Genomic DNA, 16,657 nt, shown 5'->3' on the forward strand with positions numbered 1-16,657 from the left:
CCAGTGAAATAAAAGAGTGTAAAAAGGCGACACAAAACAGGAATAAGCACTGGAGCACAAGTTTTGAGAATAAGTGGAGAAATACTCTCGGGAACTGGATCTTTATTGTCATCAATAAAGATCACAGAAGGCATTAAATGGAGTGTACTGGAAATGGTAGGAGGTGGTTTACCAAGATAATATATACACAAGTTAGAAGGAAAGTAGGATGCTCGCAGGTCAGCTTTATCTTTAGCTGAGGTGGTAACAGAACCATCCGGTTTTGACAGAGGTTGAAGTAGAGATGGGGAAAAATTGCGGTCAGTAGCTTTTGCAACAGATCAGAATGTTCGATAACCATTTGGACAAGATTCATATTTTCTACTCTTGGTCTGTTCAAAATCTAGTTTGGACTAATTAATAACGGTTTTAGAATTGTTACAAGTTTTGATGTAAGCAGAAAATGAACCTGGAGATTTTGATTCAAGCCAATTGCGAAATACAAAATTCTTATTTTGAACAGCCTTAGCACATTTGTTGGAAAACCACAGTATTTGTACATAAAGAACAAGATTTTAAGATGGGGTGAGGATAAGGATTTCATCTCTACAATAATAAAATAAATGTCAAGTGTATTATGTTCATGAAATGCGTATGTTTTCGGGTGGATCTGTCCGTTTTGCTCGAAGAAAAACCCGAGTTCCAGGGAGAACCTTACAGAAACGTTGCTTTCTACTCCTCAGACCGACTAACCCAGCCACGGAGTGAAAAAAAAAAAGCACATAAAAGTGCCTTGCGTAATTGACGCGATTGAAACCAGGCCTTTTCCACCCAGTGTGGGAAGGGCGGTGATCATGCCACTGCGCTACCGCTCTGGCTCGCTACAAGAATAATTTAACTGACATAATCTGAGCAAAGGTTTACGTCAGAAGATTTAAAACAGAAATCCAACCAAAGAAAAGGAAAAAAAGAAATCTCGCAGATCATCCCATTTTTATTATTGTTATAACAAACAACACAAGGTTGAGAATGGCCTCGAGAGAAAAGCTACATTGGAGAAGAGACCATCACCAAGTTGTGATCTGGGGTGCTTAGAGGACCATTCACTTCAACCGTGTATTTGGAAGGGTTGTTTGTGAGAAACAGATCAAGATAATTGGCTGAGTGGTTAGGACTGTCTGTTATTCTGGTAGGTAAATGAAAAATCTGTGTGATGTCATTAGTAATTGTAAAAGCCTCAGTATCTCAACCAGCTGGGTCCGTGTGACTAGAAAACGGAAGTCAACTGGAGTTGTGAACATTAAAATCACCAAGGAAAATTTCATCGCTGTTAGGAAAGTTGGACTGGAGAAAGTCATGCTTCAAACAGAGGAAGTCAAAGAATTCCAAGTCATTAGTGGAGTTGGCAGAACAATAGAGGCAATAGATGAATTTTACAGAGTGGGGTAAAGACATTTTAAGCCAGAGATGATCGAAAAAAAGAGGTTCCAAATTAAGAAGTCTCTAACAGGGAAAATCAGAAAGGACATACATATACACATGTACCACCTTTTTAAGCGAAAGAAATCGTACAGCGAATAATTAGCACAACTGAGATTGATCAGCAGTTAACTGAACCGATAAATGGGATTCTGTCAGAAAAAACCAAGTCGGGCTTGACAGACTGTCAGTAGAAATGGACATCATTGAGTTTGGAACTGAAACCACCTATATTTACGAAATGAGCGAGGCACTGTTTGGGAGGTTTAATTCTATTCGCAGATAAGCTTGCTCTATTAGTTTGACTAATGGGGTTTGACTCTAAATTGCGTATGTTCTAAGGTCGGATTTCTCTTTTCTGGTCGAAAAATCGAGTTTACGGGAGAAAAAACCATGCTACCCTCTCCTAAGACCGACTAACTCAGCCACCGTTGTGAAGGACTGCGATTATTCTAACTGTGCTACCCACGAGGGAGTTCTATGAAGGAATGAAATTTTTAGATATGGCGTACACGACAAGAATATACCCATCTCCTTGAAATAACGTGGTATAAACATTACCCCCTCCTGCATATAGAAGCTGGGACTCCCTCCATCGCCATCTGGCACAGTAAAGTCAGCGAGATTATACACTAGCAATAGAAGCGTCCTAGAGCGTTTCCTCATAGGTTCGATCGGTGGACTATCTAGAGGCCGACCTGAGAATACCATTTTAGAGCTGTACCCTCGAAATGTAAGGAAGATTGGAACTCGCGATGATGCCCATCATAATCTCAAAAGACATCACTCATAATGCATGATAGAAGACATCGGGGTTGCCAGAGCTTTTGTTCTGGAGACTAAACATGGGTTCCGCCACTTCAAGCGTGCAATAAGCAAAGTGGTGGTATTGCACCGATTTCTAAGAGTCATCTACCACCTAGCATTGCCTGATAACACTAAGGAGCAGCATTCTTCTGCGTGGTGTAGACGCCGCACCTCGATCCCGCTTACGTTGGTTGGTCAGCTCAAATATACTAGGTCCGTATTTCAAGACACGCACAAAAAATTATTATTATATTAGGGTTACCCATAATTGATTACTTAAACACGTATTTGTGTCTGTAAATTGTGTGTGTGTTCTCTGGTCGATTTGTCTGTTTTGCTTGACGAAAAACCCAGTTTCTGGGGAGAAAAACCTTGCTATCTACACCTGAGACCGATTTACTCAGCCACGGAGTGAAAAAATCCCCTGAAAGTTCCTCGCGTCATCAACGTGACGAAAAAAACCCAGTTTCTGGGGGGGGGAAACCTTGCTATCTACACCTAAGACCGATTTACTCAGCCACGGAGTGAAAAAATCCCCTGAAAGTTCCTCGCGTCATCAACGGTATTCGAACCCGGGCCTTTTCCACCCGGTGTGGTGAGGACGGTGACGATACCACTGTGTTACGGTGCAAACTCAGGACCCACATTCATTTTTTTTTTTTTCATTTATTTACACACTCAAATATTATGTACAATCTCAAGAAACATATACAATAATTTATATACAATTTTATGTACATTTTCATTCTCATATATAATTACCATAACATATATATATATATATATATATATATATATATATATATTTTTTGTTCACATTACAGTTGAGGAAACACAGTACAAAACACGTGTGTGTGTCCTGGTATCAAGGGTGGCCCCTAGGCATAGCCCATCTCCACCTAGTGGATCCGTATTGAATGTAAGACCTCTGCAAAGGAACAGCCAATACCTGTGCAGCTGCTGTCTGGTGCCTGTCCCCAGGCGCGAGTAGCCGGGCCTGGGTTTTTTTTTTTTTCCCTCTTACATGCAAAAGTGCTCGAGATCCCGCACCCACTGGAGGTAGTGCAATACAAGTGGGTGCCCGCTATCCCGCTCACAGGCTGCCCAGGCCTGGGAGCTCGCAAAAAAAAAAAAAAAAAAAAAAAAAAAAAGGCTGGAGCTCCAAAAACCCATTGAAGTCACACAGCCAAGATAAACATTTTTAAAGAGACCTACAGTTATCAGTAGCATTATATATCCTATTAAGTTAGTTATCCATTATAGTTATCCTATTAAGTTTAGCATTAACAAGGAAATAAACTGTTAACATTGATTACACTATTTACATTACAGTGAGATGTACCAGTCTCTCTGTTTGACAGTTCTAGAAACAGAATTTGAGAATTATTTACGGTCGTTTTTACAGCAACATTAGTTGTTACTTACCAATAGTTACATGTATTTCTGGTTTGTACAATGGTAAAGACTGTCCAGTAGTCTAACTGTTCAGGAAATATAGTCTCATTTAATTTCTTCCCCGGTAGAATCTGAGCTTGTAGAGTAGGGCTATAGAAGTTCCTCAAGGCGATTTCCATGTAGATAGTTCACATGGTATTCCTGAGTTTTAGGCAGGAGAGGAAGTTCCCAGCATGCATTAAAGCACTCGCAGTAAGACCTAGCGTTCTTGCAGAAGGTTTTTCTATACGTGTAGCTATAAATTATCAGTCACAGAGCAGAAATTGGAGTTTTTTGTGTTCAATTGGCTTGATGGCATTTCAGATTATTGCAGGATTCTTCTTATGGGGAGAAGATCTTATTTTATTTTATTTATTTATTATTTTTTTTTTAAAGTAAGATTTCATAAGAGAGAAGTGTGTTCAGGTGCACAGAAGTATGGGTATTCTTAACTGTACGGATAAGCAATTATTTACAATTCTTCAAGGTTAGCTTCCTAATAATTTAGGCCCGTTTATACACAAAGCTTCTCAGTGAGCCGTCCAGCATCACTTAGAGGAGAAAGGGGTCTACCTGTCATTTCCTGTTGCGTTGCTGGCTATCTTCCGATATGTTCTTCCCAAAAGTGAGTTAATCTGGATCATTATGACCCCGCAGTAGAGTTTCTAGCCGCAAGTCTTTTCTTGAAAACTGCCGCAGAGAACTGTTGAAATGTAGTGAAGACATCAGAATTTTCGATGAGCAAATGTACATTATTTTCTGAGAGATTATTTATTTTACTCAGCAGTACCTGAGTAAAATCTTTCATTCGAATAATCATTACATTCAAAGAGAACGTGCTGCCATGGCTCAAATGCTCCGCAGTGACAGAAAGGATCAGGCTCAAGGCTCCTTTCGAAAAGTTTAGCCCTTAGCGATCCGTGGCCAGTCATTAAATATTATGTAGTCATGCTAGGCACAAACCATTTTGAGACTGTGGGTAATGATGCGAATTCAACATTTGAAATGTATCTTCGTGTAACTTCACCATGTTCACTTTGAGCCCATCTTTGCTGCCAAACAGCAGTGAGTTCCTTCCAGAGCCTTCGTTTTTCTTCTTTTATTCTGTTCGTAGGGTCTGTTACAATGTTAAAAATATTTACAGAAATTCCTTTTTTGAGATTGTAGATCATACCCCTGTAGGAGATATAAAGATCCAGAGGCAGGGTTCCTACTAGAACTTGTAGAGCATTATTGGACACTGTCCTAGGAGCTTGTAGAAGTGTGAGCAACACCGAACACTGTAATGACAGAAGTTTAGTCCTGTTCTTAGTTTTTGAGACCCTCCAAAACCAAACACCTGCTGCGTACGCAGCAATCGGTAGGAAGATTGTCTTATAGTATAAAGACAACGTCTTTTTGCTGAGGCCCCATTCTTTTCTGGAAATCCTTGCAATTCCAGCCGTGAAGTTTTTAATTTTCTCAGAAATTTTGGATACGTGAGTATGAAAGTTTAGTTTGTCATCGATTGTAAGTTCCAAGTACTTGGTGCTGGATACGTAGGGGATTTGTGAGCCATTTACGATAACTCTGGGAGGTCTGCCATAATTGAATTGCTTTCGAAAAACAATGAAATTAGTTTTTGTAGGGGAACTTTTGAGCTTATTTAGATTGGCCCAGTTGGATAAATCATCCAATATTGTTTGGATCTTTTGTTCCAAGATTGTTCTCGACTTTCCAGTAACGCCAACCGCCAAGTCGTCTGCATATGCAATTTTTAGGCAATCTCCATTTTCCTTTGTCAGCCATTGGTCTAAGACTGCATTCCAGAGGAGAGGCCCCAGGACTGAACCCTGCGGGCACCCTCTGGAAGCAGTCGTGCTGTAGGTCAGGTGTTTGGCACAAACCTTGATCTGTCTGTCCTGAAAGTATGATCTCATAATTTGGTAGATATGATTATCACACATGGCTGAACGTAGCGACCCGAGGGCGCTCTCCCACCAGAGGGAGTCGATTGCGCACTCGAAGTCCACGAACACCACCAAGACATACTTGCTGTGAGAATCCTGGGTGTATTTCAGAAGAGAGATTATAGCGTCTTCGGTCGAGTGATCCTTTTTGAATCCGTGTTGATGATCTGAGCACAATTGTTGGTCCGATAACATGCTTGCAATTCTGGGAGAAATTAATCTCTCAAAAAGTTTCCCTAAGTTAGCCAGGAGGGATATTGGTCTGTACGCCCTTGGGTTTGTTTTGACTTTTCCAGGTTTATATAAAATTTTCAGTATAGCTAGTTTCCAGGGTTTGGGAAAAAGTCCTTCGAGGAAGCATTTATTGTACATATTCAATAAGATGTTGGGAAACAGTTTAAAAAATTTCACAATTACCAAATTCTCTAGCAAGTCGATGCCAGGGCATTTTTTCTTATTGAGTTTAGCAGTAGCAGCTCCTAGTTCCACGAGAGTAAAAAGGCAAACATCGGTAGATCCAACATAATTCTGGTTTTTCCTCCTGATCTCTGCCTGTTCTGGAGTATCACAGTGAGGTAGATCCTTTGGAAACAAATTATCTACGATCGTTCCAACAGTAGAGTGCCAGTCTGTTGTTTCTAGGTTATTACTAATTACAGTCTGATAGATATCTCCACTTATCAGTTTATTCCTCATTATTTTATATATGATCCCCCAGGGGTTGGTATTCCCAACATCCTTGACCAAGTTTTGCCAGCAGGTCCTCTTACTTTCAGATATGGCTCGATGGAATAATTTCCTTTTCTCTCTATAACTGTTTTTCAGCCTTTCAACGTCCTCGTTAGAAAGATGTCTATTACGCTGATATAAGCGTCTGGCTTGTTGAGTTTGAAGCCTCAAATCAGAAAGCTGAGCGTTCCACCATGGGACTGAAGGCCTAACCTAAAATTTCATTTTTAGAACAATCCCAAATTTCATTAAAATTGGACCAAGAGAAATCTGGCAATTATTTTTTTTCTTACATATCACACACACATATATATATATATATATATATACATATATATATATATATATATATATATATACATATATATATATATATATATATATATATATACATATATATATATATATATATATATATATATATATATATAAACATATATAAACATATACACCGTATATTATAGTTGAAATTTTGGAGAGATATTATGTTTGTTTGTTGCCGTGCGCTGATAGGAGGAATGAATGGGAAATATGGCTGATACGCAGAATCCGATTCTACCAACCACATTACGAGCTCCATAATTTGGAGCATCATTTTCAATTACTTTTAACCATTTCATCGTTTACCCGCCCTTCCTCAGAAAAATGAGAACAGTCTTCGCGACGTGCCATAAATTAAAATATAAAAGCCTCAGAGAAATAAAGGAATAAGGTGATAAACAGCAAGAAGGAACACAGAACAGCGGCAGCTTTGCTGAATTACAAGATACAGAAACTGGTTTACATTATGGTGTAACACTAAGTGTATGTATTAGAGAAATAGTAAAATGGACTTACAAACTTAAAGATCTTCCATGAGGACTGAATCAATTACTTTGACATCGAATCTCCTGGAAAGTTGTAATCTTTCACGTACCAAATTCAATGCCACGATGCAAGAGCAGAGCTGCATACAAACCAAAGATTGTTAAGCAAATTTGCACCCATAGTTTCTTAACTTACTTATTTAAATTAGTTTTAATTAAATACGCCCAAGGCAATATATATCTATGTAACTGCAAATGATCTGTCATTAGTATCTACAGGTATATTTATATTTCTATATGCGGGATGAATCAAAAGTAGCTTGACACATTTGGTTTCTTAAAGCTTTTTAATATATTTCCTTAGAAGAAATATTGCTCGGAGAAAATTTGTACAAACCCCCACCGTTGCAGTGGAAGTAACAGTAATAACATTTCGCCATGACTTCCATCTGATACAGGACACATCCTAAAGGCAATCAACCTCTTTCCAGAGGCGTTGGAATAGGTGGTTGATCACTGCAGTGCCCTCTTCAAATCATTCACGTCAATCAGCAAGGAAGAGGAGGGTGGGAGCTTATATGTCTGGTCCTTAACGAAATTGATGAGGTTAATGTCTAATTGATGAGGTGAATGTCAGTGTATCTGTAGAAGAAAAATTTCCATTGATAGGATAATAAGCAATAGAGAACTGATTCTTGATGTGGGACAGAACAGTTTTATTTCGGTGCATCATATAACATCGGTTTGAATTTTTGCTAGAAGAAAGACCCAAATATCTAAAACAACTTAAATTACAAAATGCGTTTCATCAAATCGCCACTAAGAAGCCTCTGGGAGATCTATCTGATTCTAAACCTTAAAATTGTGTAACATGTGTCTCTACAGCTACCTTAGATTCTCCCCGATCATGTGATCATTTTCCCTCAGATAATGTCATGCAAATGATGCCAGAAAAGTATTACAAGTTAGTACTCGCTATTCCTTCGTTTGATAGCCAAAATTTGTGAATCGGACAGGTGAGTTAAACTTCATTTTTCATGTACTTTTGGCAATTTTAAGCCTAGCGCTTCAAATGCCGGAAAAACTAGCATCTGGTAGCCATCCTAAGCATGATGGATAAACGTTCCATAATGTAGTGTGTGTGTGTACATCAAATAAAAATGATGTTTAGTAATTTGGAAAAGAAAAATTAAATAATATATCAAATACGCTGGTTAACTTGGAAAACTGATATAAAATCATTTTTATTACTGTCGCATCACATTTTCTGTTAGACTTAATGTGGAGGGCTTGCTGTAAAAATGCGATAAATAATTACTTATTTACCTTTATGCTCTATCGCAGTCCAGAAATCGTTCAAAATCATATGGTATGCGCGCCTCCTTTTACTTCTTCTGGCCAAAAGGCAGTATAATCCCTTTGTGTACGCCTTTTCCCAGAAAAGGTCTAGGTAAATCAGCTTCGAAATGTAATCGCGGAAGAAGGAACGAAAAAAAAAGTGGAGAGGGAGGAAAGGGGGTTAAACCTTCGTTTTACACACACACATAAGAAATTTCTTTCTTTCCCCCCTTTCCAACAACGTCCCGACTGCAACCAAAGATAGCCTAAACGATCCCTGTCAGTGGTGTCGGAGAGACGGGTCGATGTCCTGATGTCTGAGAAAAACTCCCTCAGAGACTGCGATCTGTTAGACCAACGAATGAACCTCATTCATCGTTTAACCTATCCAATGTTTGTGCATTGTCTGGACAAAAAAAAGATTGAATTATAGCAGCATTCTTTATTTTGTTAAAACAAAAAGGCTTTTATTTTGGCCCGAGTTTCCAAAGCCAGACTGAGTTTGCGCTATTAGTGCCTACGTATTCATATATTCGACTAGTCGGTCCTGTGACAAACATTTCATACATTTACGTAAAGTTTCATAATATTCTTTACTAATATACAAGGTGTACAGTGAAAGACTTTCATTAGAAAAAAATCCTTTAGGAAAAAGGACTTTTCTGGGATGAAAAATGAATGAAATGTGTAATTTTCATTTCTTAATTAAGATGTTTTCCTCTTACCCGAACTGACTGTTTTAGCGTACCCTAAAATTGCAAGAGACGGTGCAGATGGATATCTCACATAAAGCAATTTTCTCCAGACACTGTCTTTTTTCAGGAAAAATGAACATACAAGAGTCAGTCGATTTTCTGGCAGTCAACAGTGCAAGAGGACATCAGCAGGAAATAAACAAAACAAGTTTGAGATTGTTTTGGATTTAAAGCAGCATCCTTTCAAGTTTTTAACCTCGAACTTTCGTGGACCCAATAAACAAAATAAACATTTTCAGCGCTGCAACTTTAATGAAGTGCGTAAACATCTGTAACACAGCCCGATGTTAACGATGCCAATCACAGATGATCAAAACAACCGCTGTCAAACCCACGTGCTTCAGTGCGCAAAAGAGATACAGAATTGTTCAAGGAACGCGGTTTTAAATTGCATAAATTGGGGTTTAACGTGTCGTCCCGGTTTGTAAGCTGTGCGTTTGTATATGTAATGTTTCTTGTGCTCCAACAGAAATTCGATCACATTCAGATTAGGTGAAAGCAAGCAGCCATTCCAAATGGAATTTGGTTATGTTCGTTCATCTTCTTTCTGACCTGCCCCATGCTATAAGCAAGTTCCATTATATTCGAAGAACGTTGAGAGCCATATGCTTAAATAAACATCCTGCAACGATATATGCAACATGGCACCGGAAACTCAATATACTCTTCACTATTCAAATGTTTAAAAATTCGTGTAGTCCGAAGCAGTCCACCACAAGGTTGCCCACACATATTACCAATGAACTGAATCTAGAATCGGGCTTTCCTGATCCTTAGATGATTCTTTTCTAGATTCTTAGAAAAACAATTTAGACTGTACATGATAAACACTTCCTGGCATCTAGAAGTCAAATCGCTTTCAATTTTCAAAGCTTTCATTGAAAAGAACGTCGGTGTTGTTAATTTTGTTGGATCTACCAATTAAATTACATAGAATCTACCAATAAAACTTCAGATGGGTCATCCTATCTTCTCACTACAGTCTTAGTCGTTTTTGAGCCAGTAAAAATTTTAAAAAAAATCCCATCCTATCTTCTGCTTCAAGCGCTTGAACCGATTGTAGATGACACAGATACAAGTTTTATATATGCGATGTGTTATAAACAAGACCTTGGCTCTGTTCTATTATATTATTACAATCCCAGGAATGCTATAAGTGGAATCAATGGGAATAGCATTCATTACAGTTGGCTCTAATCGCAAATGCAGTCTCGAATGAGGTCGACACACCTCTCCAATCACATTCCCTAACAGTAAATATACGTATATAGTGACTGACTGGAAAACGGTAACGAAGGTTTATTGGAAACAAAAATGGCGTAATTCACACAAAAATACAATAAATAAGATAAAATAAAATGAGTACAGAATCTTTCGTGACGATGGGTCTCTTCCTCAGCAGTAAAGCATATAAAAATACATAAAAACTTTACAATGGAATGAAGAATGTGCTAGGCGTCGTCATGTCAGACAAACAAAGATCGTGCACGTAATGCTAGGAACGTTCACTGGGCAGAACCAGGTAATCGTTGCTGCGAATATAGGGTGCGCGAACGAGGTGCGTGCCAGCGCTTGTCACATTGTAACACAATGTGATTGGGTGCATGCGCACGCCTCTGTTGAGATTGAGGATACTATGGCAACCGGATATATGAAGGGACTCGAGACACAACCGTTGATGGTAGCGATGTGATTGGTCAATTACTTCAGTATCACATCGCGAATTTTGGTCGTGCTGCAAGGACTAATAGTGGTCTGCAACTGCAGAGTGCTCAGAATCAGCAGTCCGAATGCCCTCTCAGATTCTGAGATGCGGTCCTGGAGTCGTCCGGCAGTTTACCCCACATAGCAGATGCCACAATCACAGCACGTGATGCGATATAACGAGCCGCTTTGTAAAAAGGAGGGATGGGTGTTTTCACCCTCGAGAAAAGAGATTGTAATTTTCTACCGGCAAGCTGCAAGCATTTTATCCAGTACCCACATAGGACCTTAGAAAAGCGCTCTGTAGGCAGCACAGGTCGTCTCGTCGCTACGCGGTGGGGGGCGTAGGGCGTGCGTCAAGCTTACGAGCCTGCAAATCGCATTTGTCTCGGGCGTAAACAGGATAGCCACAGTTTGTAATATCAGCCCTTATTTTAGAAACTTCACTACGTCTGTCGTAGTGAAGTTGAACATGCCCCAGACCATTTCGGACTGTCCACCTGATGAACAGTTCCTTGTTGACATGACGGGTGCACAGCTTCGTGCGGTTTCGCCAGATACGCACCCTCCCGTCCTCTCGAAATAACTGGAAACAGGACTCATCGGACCAGGAGACCCGTCTCCAATCACCCAAGGTTCGGCGCCTCCGTAGCCAGGTGGGAAGGAGCAGCAGTGCCTAGCACACGCTTCTTGATTAGACCGGAGTTCGAGCCCTCCAAATACGGAGGATGCGGAAAGGTCAGGGAATGACCACCGCATATCCCGGAGCAATATGGCCTTAGTTGCTAATGCTCCTAAAAACCAAATAACAAAACAAACATAACAAACCGAAGGTCCAGTGCCGATGTTCTTTCGCACAACTGAGGCGCAGAGTCTGGTGTTAGCAGTGGGTCAGCAGCTCCCATAATCTATTGCGGCTAATGATCGCCTGATGGTCTTGGTGGAGACGTTTCTGGCACCTCCCTAGTTGAAGTTGGCCGTGATTTGTGCCACTGTCGCTCTCCGGTTGGCTTAAACAATGCGAGACAGACGTCGACGGCCACGTTCATCCACCATCTTGCTCCGCCCACAGCGCTGTCCATGATGAGATATTATTCCGGAAACGGCGTATTGCCGATACACTCTTGATACTGTCGAACGGATTCTCGGGCTTGGATCAGCAAAAAAAAAAAAAAAAAAAAAAAAAAAAACCTTGGGAGGTCCACAGAAGCTGATGCGCCAACAACTAACAAAAAATTAAAAAAAAATAAAAATAAATAAATAATTGTCTTATATAGCAGAATAATTACCTCCTTATCCCTGCTAGCGAAATTCCTGCATATCATTGACAAAAACCGGTGAGCTGTCCTAGCAGCCTATCTGCATTGCTCAGAATGCATATCTACCCTAATGCGTTTTTCATTCTCTAATATCTTCAGTGTGTTGCCATATAGTTAATACGTTAATCCGGGATTACTGCTGCCCATATGCTGTACCATGTATTTACCGATGTTAAACTTCACTTTCCACTTCTCAGAACATCTGCGTAATTTTTCCAAATCTTTTTGCAGTAGCATACCCTGATTACTGCCATTACCCACCCTGCTAATCTTTGTATTTAGAAGCAAATTCCTTTCTTGTTGCTCTTGACAGTTTATCTCTATGTAGCTCACAAACAATATGTTATGATTAATGCCACGTAGTGGTTCCTTTACTTTAATATTCATCATCACTCACCGATGCATCAAGACTCACCGATATGGGAAGACGGTGATTATAACCATTGTTCTCACTGTGAGGGCAATAAGGAATGTTGATACATCGGTAATAATAGTGAACTGCAAACCGTAATTTGAAGAATGGGATTCCATTTTAATATGTGACCTTCCCGATATTTCATTTCAAAGACAGGAAAGGTAACGTAAAATTTGAAAACTGCATCTTTTTTGTATAATGGAAGGATTTTCCTGAAACTTAATAAAGGAAACACATTTTGTTGATTTTATAATTTTATTTATCCCAATAACAGTCTGCGCAGGTAGCACAATGGTCACAATCACCATCCTTCCTACACCGGGTGGAAAAGGCCCGGGTTGGAATTCGGTCAGTGACACGAGGAGCTTTCATGAGTTTCATGTGGCTGGGTTAGTCGATCTCAGGTGTAGAGAGAAAGGTGCACCCTCGTGTCCCAGAAACGCATGCTTTTCGTCCAGTAAAACAGACAAATCCACCAGACAAAAGCAATTTATGGCCATATTACACATAGGCAGATGAGTTAGTTCCCAGCGGCCCCTAATATGATTTTTGTTTTATCCCAATAACAGTCTGCGCACCTTCTGGATAATAAAATAAGCCAAATTCAATTAAAAAAACATATCAAAATTACTCAACAAATTTATATATCCCTTCCTCCCTCTCCATGCCTCCATATCAGATCCAACATTGAACTGCATCACACCACCATATGATCGGCTTAAATCACTGCTGTGTAAAATCCATGGTGTCTCCTTCCTGTAACGCTGCATGAAACCTAAGTTTTTCACCATGAAATACGCATGTCTTTTTAACAAGTGTGAACAGCATTCTAAAAGCATTCTTCATTCCTCTATTTTATTTTTAGCTACAGTTAAACGATTCACTTTCCATCTCTAAAGGTGACAGATTCAATTTTTCTGATCACGTCATCATCATCTTAGATATTGCCATGTCATGTTGAGCCATGTATTGACCTTTTTTCCCTTTCATACATGCTGATTTGGCATCGATGGAATAGTTTCTTTCCGATGTTGAATGAGTTCCAATCCAGAACTTCTTTCTTTCTGTTATGTGTCTGTCAAAATCTCATCCTCCAGCTGCAACACCAGTTTCCCCCGTTGGATGATGTCCGATGGCATGATAACTTCACAACCACATCAGCAGACAGAAAAACAATTCTGCTTCCTCTCGCAATACCCAACTTCACTCCACTTCCATATCAATTGACTGAAAGAATCCTGTTCCCTCCGATTCAAGAGGACAAAATAATTTTTGTAGCGGCACAAGGGAATCAGTAGAACTCAGACCTCTCTAAACGAACTGCAGGAGAAGATGAATTGTGCCAACTAAGTTGGCAGGGAGGACGAATGCCTAATAATCATTTATTTTTTTTAAATACATAGTACGAACTTTTTATATAAAAAGCATATAGCTAACAAAACTAAATTCAGCTATACGCTTCTGCCTCTCTGAAACAATCATTACTCATCTACAATACGTGGGGGTATCAAAATGTTCATACTCTTACGTAGAAATAATAGCCCTAGAAAGATAAAACTTCACAGGAACTTTAATCCTTTTCTATGTACTCTCCATGTGTAGTAATACATTTCTCCCATCTATGGATCAGTTGTTTAATGCCTTCCATCTCCCATCTATGGATCAGTTGTTTAATTTCTCCCATATATGGATCAGTTGTTTAATGCCTTGATCACAGAAGTCCGCACTTTTTTTGCCTAAAACCACGATTCCACTTCATTGATGACTCCCTGGGACGAATCAAAGCCACTGTTTTGACATGTCTTTAATCTCCGGATCATACTGGTACACCCAGTATTCGTCATTTGTCACCAACCGATTAAAAAGGTTCTCAACATCTGCATTGCACAAATCCAACAGTTATCGAGAAAATTGCATTCGACATTGCTTCTGCAAAGGCGTTAGCAATCTTGGAACCCATTGAGCGGAGACCTTAGACACGTGCAGATGGTCATGTAAAACGCTGTGGGCAGACCCATAATTAATTCTCACTACATTTGCGATGAAATTAATTGTCAGTCAGTACCAGCTGCTCAACCTTTGCAACCGTCTCACTAGCTGTGGATGTTGATGGCCTTCCTTCTCTTGGCTCGCCAAAGACACTTGTACGACCGCACTGGAACTCCCCTTTCCACGTTTTTCACAGTGTCATAGGATGGACAACTCGGCCCATACACAGCTTTCATTTCTTCGTCAATTTCCTGAGGTGTCTTGCCCTGCAAATGCAGGAACTTGATCACTGCTCCATACTCCACTTTGTCAACCACAGCGTCCTTCCTCAGATTCCGGCCTCCACCTCTGGTGTACGATCACCTACGGGAATGAAATTTCACATGCTAGTTATTGAATACGTAGACAACTTATTAAAAATGGTATCTTCCCACTGATGTTTTATCTAGGTCAGGATACGAACTTTTCGATATCCCCCCTCGTATAGTAATAATCTCCGTGCTGTTGAGCTTGAGTTAAACCAATTTCCAAATCCTTTTAGTGTCTTTGCAAAAATTAACTAGCTGTCTTAAATTTTAGTGCCTCTGACGAAATATAATGCTTCCATCGATCCACACGGTGAAAGAGCTAAATTTTTTTTGTTAATGCGTTTTCAAAACTTTACACTTTTGCTCACTTGAGCTCCTTCCTTGTACTAATCAGTTTAAACTTGCTATTGATTACTTCCATCGTGAAGTTCAACAAAGAAGATATTCGTTTGTTATTTATAATCTCAAAATCCGTTGTCCCGCAGATGAAAGAGAGAGAGAGAGAGGGAGAGAGAAATAAAGAGAAAATGTTTCTTGAAATGTTAACATAATACAGAACTATACCAGACTATATTACACAGAGCTATATAATAGAGAACAGTTCTATAAAATATAGAACTATGAACCTATTTATTTCATGGGTCTCTAAATAAATCGACAAAAGCTTCCGGAGAAAAATGGAGTGAAAATTGTCCTATCAACATAGGGTGGGACAAACTCACTTAACGAGTTAAATACATTTAAAAAATTACAAAGAATATCAACATCTAACATTAGTAAAATGTTAGAATAAATGACTGAATTCGACGCTGACACATAACTCAGTGTTTGCATAGAAAATGCATAAAAAGAGATGTTTTACTTTTGTAACTTTCACGATTAGTTAAGTTGAAGTTTCATACAACTAATGGAATTATCTACCTTCAGTGGCAAACTCTAACCTCCTTAGTCTTGCTCATCGTGCAGTTTTGAAAGTACACAAGTTAGCAATGGTTTTCACATTTAATGATCACGCAGATGCGCACGTCGTGCTGGGTGAGTACAAAGTGAGTGAGTTCGATGTAACAACTAGGAATTTGGTGTTGCCGAACAAAAAAATGTTGATGCGATTATTGCAGGATCCTTGAGGGAAAAATATTTATCAGCTTGGTCCTTTAACGGTTAATGATCACGTTAAACAACTGCTCTTATTGGATAAACAATAGAAAAACAATAACAACCACTAAATGAATAACAATGGATACAAGTAAAGGCATTTAATTGAATATATGAATACAAGTAAAGACATTTAATTGAATAACAATGGATACAAGGAAAGGCATTTATTGAATAAACAACAGACGAAGTAAAGTTATTTACTTAATAAGCAATGAACATTGAATAAATTGTTAAATAACAATGGATACAAGGAAAAACATTTACACCATCGAATGAATGAAAACGTAAAGAATGGACGGCGAGAAACTAAACAAAAGGCTGTTTAAATATCCCACCAATAAATTATAAACAGATGGCTTAGCTTGCTTCACAACCATATTTTCCAAGAAATGGAAAATAACACTTGGGTTTACTCTCTCTTCGCAGAACAATTTAGCAATAGCGATGTGCTGCTTGCATTCCTTCTAAGTATGCTGCATGTATTTCGA

This window comes from Mastigoproctus giganteus, chromosome 8 (genome assembly GCF_048544385.1).
Source record: "Mastigoproctus giganteus isolate SK-2022 chromosome 8, ASM4854438v1, whole genome shotgun sequence".
In the NCBI taxonomy this organism is placed as follows: domain Eukaryota; kingdom Metazoa; phylum Arthropoda; class Arachnida; order Uropygi; family Thelyphonidae; genus Mastigoproctus; species Mastigoproctus giganteus.